Source organism: Trichomycterus rosablanca, chromosome 12 (assembly GCF_030014385.1).
Source record: "Trichomycterus rosablanca isolate fTriRos1 chromosome 12, fTriRos1.hap1, whole genome shotgun sequence".
NCBI classification, from domain to species: Eukaryota; Metazoa; Chordata; class Actinopteri; order Siluriformes; family Trichomycteridae; genus Trichomycterus; species Trichomycterus rosablanca.
Genome location: NC_085999.1, coordinates 23,172,271 through 23,178,200, shown reverse-complemented (window position 1 = coordinate 23,178,200; position 5,930 = coordinate 23,172,271).

The following is a 5,930-nucleotide window of genomic DNA, read 5'->3' as shown; positions in this document are numbered from 1 at the left end:
GAAATAATGGTGGCCACACAAAATATTGACACTTCAGGAACTTTCACTAAGGGGTGTACTCACTTTTGTTGCCGGTGGTTTAGACATTAATGGCTGTATATTGAGTTATTTTGAGGAAAGAATAAATTTACACTGTTATATAAGCTGCACACAGACTACTTTTCATTGTGTCAAAGTGTCATTTTGTCAGTGTTGTCCCATGAAAAGATATACTTAAATATCTGCAGAAATGTGAGTGGTGTACTCACTTTTGTGATACACTGTATATGCAAAACCCGAACGAGCCCCCTGATCCAGCAGATGTAATTGCAATTTAGCAATTCATGAGGTGGGTCCACACCAATTGTGTGTAGTAAATCCAATGTATCTATATATATGGCATTGGCAAAATGCCATCTGGTGTCTATCCAATATATACAGTTAAGGTCAAAATTATTAGCCCCCCTTATGAAATCAAATAAAACCTTTATCCTTCCAATGACATGGGCCATAACCTTAAGTGTTTATAGTTTGTGTGCGTCCACAAGAACAAAGACAACATCTGCATAAGGTCAAATGAACATTTTTATTGGTTTGCTGAACTGAAACAAGAAAAAAGCAAAAAATGCAATGGTCAAAATTATTAGCCCTCTAACAACTAATAGTCAATAGTGTAGCCTTTCTGATCCAAAACTGACAACAACCTCTTCTGATAATTTCTAACCAAGTTGGCACATGTCTCCTGAGGGATTTTAGCCCATTCTTTCGTGGCAAATTGTTCAATATCATGCAAATTGCTTGGTCTCCGAGCATGGACCCGAACCTTAAGCTCCCTCCACAGATTCTCGATCGGATTGAGATCAGGGCTCTGAGAGGGCCACTCCAGAACCTTGATTTTGGTGTCTTTCAAAAAGTTTTTGACTAACTTTGATGTATGCTTCGGGTCATTGTCTTGTTGGAAGACCCAGCGACGACCTAACCCTAGACTGGCAGCAGATGTCTTGATGTTATTCTTCAAAATATCCACATAATCCTCTTTTTTCATGGTCCCATGCACCCGAACAAGGTTTCCTGTCCCTGAAGCAGCAAAACAGCCACACAGCATTATGCTTCCACCAGCATGCTTCACTGTGGGACAGTATTTTTAGGGTTGAAGGCCTCGCCCTTCCTACGCAAACTAAAGCAGCATCCATATGCCCAAACAGCTCAAGTTTGGTTTCATCAGACCAAAGGACAGACTTCCAAAACTCACCCTTATGTTTCAGATTGTCTCTGGCAAAGTTCAGTCGGGCTTTGGTGTGCCGCTGTGAGAGCAACGGGGTTTTTCTTGGACGATGACCACGAAGTCCACCACGATGAAGAGCCCTCACAACAGTCTTGCATGAAACATCAAGTCCAGAGGAAGCCAACTCAGCAACAATCATCTTTGCAGAGGTCCGGGGATTCTTGTTGACATCTCTGATTATTTTTTGCTGAAAAGTTTTGGAAATCTTGCGTTTTCGACCACGGCCAGGTTTATTTTTAACAGACTTTGTTTCTTTGTGCTTTGCGATGATGCAATGCACAGCTGTTCTAGGAACCATGAAACGCTTGGAAATGGCAGTATATCCTTCCCCCTGAAGATGAAGGTCCACTGTCTTCTGTCTGAGGTCCAGACTGATTTCTTTGCTTTTTGGCATGATGATATTGCTTCTTACAAAGATTATTGAGCAACCCTTGAGTATCCCTTTCATTCAAGCAGTCAAATGATACTAACTCTGCTTCTTGGATTCACTTAAATAAGGTTCAGTGCTAATTGATTGCTCAGGTGTGTTTTCAAACCTATTTGACTGCTCAGGTGTGGTTTCAAACCCAGTTCATTTGTTTTGAAAGCACAAAATCACATGGGGGCTAATAATTTTGACCATCTCAGTTTTCACCAGATTTTTCATAAAGAAATCTTGAATATTTATTTTACATTCTAAAGGGTATCATTGATGAATGATTTACTATATGAAATTTTATGAATATTGCAAACATTGGGCAGTATTTTAGGGAAATATTCAAAATTTCCTAGGGGGCTAATAATTTTGACCTTAACTGTATATACACCAATCAGCCATAACATTAAAACCACCTCCTTGTTTCTACACACATTGTCCATTTTACCGGTTTCACTTACCATATAGAAGCACTTTGTATACGTATTTACTGACAACGTATTAATACATACATATTAACCCCAGTAAAATGGCAAATATTCCACACTTACATTAACAGTATCATTACAACCTCTCAGTGATGCACAACATCAATCCACACAGTTAAGAAAATCTAGTTCAGTACCTTAACGGCTAGACTACAAATGCCCTTAGAAGAATGCCTTTATTTGTCACATATACATATACACAAATAAATTATTCTGTGTTACAGCATCATGTATTCACCATTATGCAAAGTGGACGAGTAGTACATGTGTAAGTTGCTCATTATGCTGCGAATGATTGGTGTAATGTTTTTACTGGATGGTAAGACCAAGCTAAGCTTATGTTTAACATTATGTTACACCCAATCGTTTTGCTTATTGTTTGCATACTATTAACCTTTTTGAACTGTTTTATATGTATCTGTTTATATAAGAGAACTGCATATTTAGACGTACTACGATAACAGCCTATGTTGAATTGACAGTCAAAGGGCCGAGTGTATTGGAAATGTAACCTGTTCTTATTGACTGTATTTGGAAATGTAACTTGTTTCTGACTGTACTGTCTGTCACCTAAATAGTTCAAATATTGGTACAGGCATTACTTATATCACTTGTTTTTGCATATTTGCATGATCAAGTGTGCTCTGGGCAAATGGCCACATATCACAACATTATAAATCAAGGGGTGTGCTTGCATCAGTGGAAGGGTGGGCGTTTGGTCAGCACAAAACTGTTCTGCTCACACAAAAAAAGTGGTTAGCATACACATCCAAGTTTGGTATAAAAGTTAGTGGCACTCCTTGGCTTGACAGAAGCTCACCTGGGAGTGTACGCACTGCCCAGGATTTTTCCTGATTAGTTGACAGACACTACTGTTTTTGTCATGAATGTAACCAAAGTGTAAAACATGATGTTAAAATCCTAATAAATAAATAAAACAGAAGAATGTAGAGGATTGTTCATAAGGGACAAACAACACAACCTAAGTTATACCCTGACTTATCTACTGTAAATACTGTTTGTCCGTTTGAAGTGAAGGTGACTTCTAGCAATGAACTGGACTTATTGCCCTCACCTAAGAAATCTATGGCTTTTGTGAACAGTTTGAGATCTGTAACTTCACATGTAAAGTTGACAGGTGCTTATTACAGCAACATTCATATGAAATGTTTCAATAATTCCATCCCTGGAACCGATCTTGTTACTGAAATTCCCAATTTAGATGATTTCGATCTTCTTTGATCACACAACCTACACGACCTCATACACCTAAGAATGGGCAAGACATTGATTAGAACAAGTTCTTTGTGTACCACGTTCACAACATTCTAACGCTAATTCAGGACCTAAAGGAAACCCTGCAGGTGAAACATCTTATACGCAATTTGTTTTGCTTGGCATATGGCCTCATGTGTTCATGCTTTTTATAAATAACTTATGGACTTCCTTAAATCCAAGAACAGTAAATCTGCCAATTTATCTATTGCCTGTTACTGTAAACCTGAAAAAATTAAACACCCAGTGCTTTTGTGGTTTACTTCTCTAAATATTGGGAAGATGGAGCAGAATTACCTTTAGAGTATAGTTCTGACCTACGCTATTAACAGTTGCTTGAATAGTATGCATGCAGATGATGCTCAGGTTATGCGCTTACAACCAGGCATAACTGAAATGAGAGAGGAGCACTTTCAGAAGCATGTGTGCGAACTAGAAGGTGCTGGAGCATTTCCTGTTAAGCATACTAATTGTAGACATACTAGTGATGAAGAATGGTAGAAAGGGAAATTGCAATTATTTTGGAAAACCTGATCATTGGAAGCGTGAGTGCTACAAAAACCAGCATAAACATGGTACAGGGTCCGACTTTGGCAACCAGCAGCTTAAGAGCAATGATAAAAACAATAATGGCAAACAAAAGAGCGCTCTGTTTCAGTGGCAACAGGCTCATTCAAACAACCGCCAGTGGACTGGTGCCACTGGTGGTGTACCAGGCCAATTCCAGAGAAGGGTATCTCTGCAGACCGGAGCCAGCCGTAAGTAGGAGGGGCTTATACTGCAAGTAGGAGGATACCCGCAAGTGAGAGGGGCTTATACAAAAAGTGGGTGGTACAACTCCAAACGGGCGTTACAAAACAGTTCCACAAGTGGCGTCTCCAACAAGGAGAGGGTTATAATAAAAATCAGAATTTAAATGCATTTTATTTAACTTGTACCTGTAACTTGTACCTGACAGTGATATTTGAACAATAACAGATAACACATACTATTTTAATTATGTTTCTGATGTCAAAGTTGCATATTAAATAGTGAGTTAAGACCGGAAAATCATTTAACCCTGCTCCTTTAGGACCCTGGCCGTTCTTTCGCTGATATCCACCCACTTTTTGTATAAGCCCCTCCCATTTGCCGTATAAGCCCCTCCTACTTGCGGGTACCCTCCCACTTGCGGTATAAGCCCCTCCTACTTACAGTTCTCCGGTCTGCAGAGATACATACTTGCAATTCCACAGCTCCTCCACCCCAAGCACTGCCTCCTAATTTACAATAGGGCTGCCCACACACCAGAGACCCTGGGGTGCAAATAGATTGGTCCTACATGACCACAACCTTTTCTGAAAAGTTTCTACTTTGTCTTCACAGGTGGAAGTTAAAGTTTATGGCTTCCTTGTGGACACTGGTGCCACGTGTTCTTCCTTAAGAGGTTGTCAGTACAATGGTCCAGTCTCTAACAACACATTGCAGTCAGTGGGGATAGAAGAGTTCTCAATCAAATGTCCACTTACACATCCTTTATCTGTTCATACAGTTCTACTGTATAACCAACCATTTCCTTTACTCATTGTTTTGTGGTCATCCCTAACTCACCTTTTAATTTGTTGGGACGTGATTTAATGCATGAACTTGGCATCACTATTTCCTTTAACTCAGGTTTGGGTTTTCTCTGTTTCAGACGATTATCTAGTGTCACAGGATGTGCACTGCTCTTTTGCTTTTCCTCTCTCGCTATCCATGAATGCCTGTCCTTAGTACCTATTTCATACAGACGCAGCATATGACTGCACAACGTAGATCAGGCTATGAAGTTATTCTGTGTTCCTCCTGCTGTAATTTTTTAATGATAGGAACTATAAGTAACCCTGCACCTTGTGAACAAAGTACACATGCTGGGTTGTAGTGCTCAATAAGTTCACTTAAATACTCTGGAGCCAGACCATGTAGTGCTTTATAGGTTAGTAAAAGTATTTTCTAATGAATGCGAAATGTAGCTGGCAGCTAGTGTAGAGATAATCTTTTTAGTTCTAGTTAGCACTTAAGCTGCGGCATTTTGAACCAACTGGAGGCTGTTTATGGATCTACCAGAGCATCCAGTAAGAAGAGCATTACAATAATCTAACCAAAAAGTTATAAACTCATGGATCAGTTTTTCAGTATCATTAACAGATAGTATATTTCTTATTTTAGATATATTATGCAAATAAAATAATGCAACTCTAGTAATATTGTTAACGTGTGCATCAAAGAGAGAGATCTGAATCTAGCGCGACACCCAAGTTTTTTACAAATTAGCTAAAAGAAAATTACATGACATTCAGTCTTTTATGTCATTTACACAATCTTCAGTCTTACTGACTGTGTTGGCATTGGGTTTGACTGACATATACAAAGATGCATAGCAGTGAAAATTGATGCCATGTTTATTATTATGAAATGAAACACAGTTTCAGTACTATGGTTGGGTCTAAATCCTGATTGAAATGTTTTA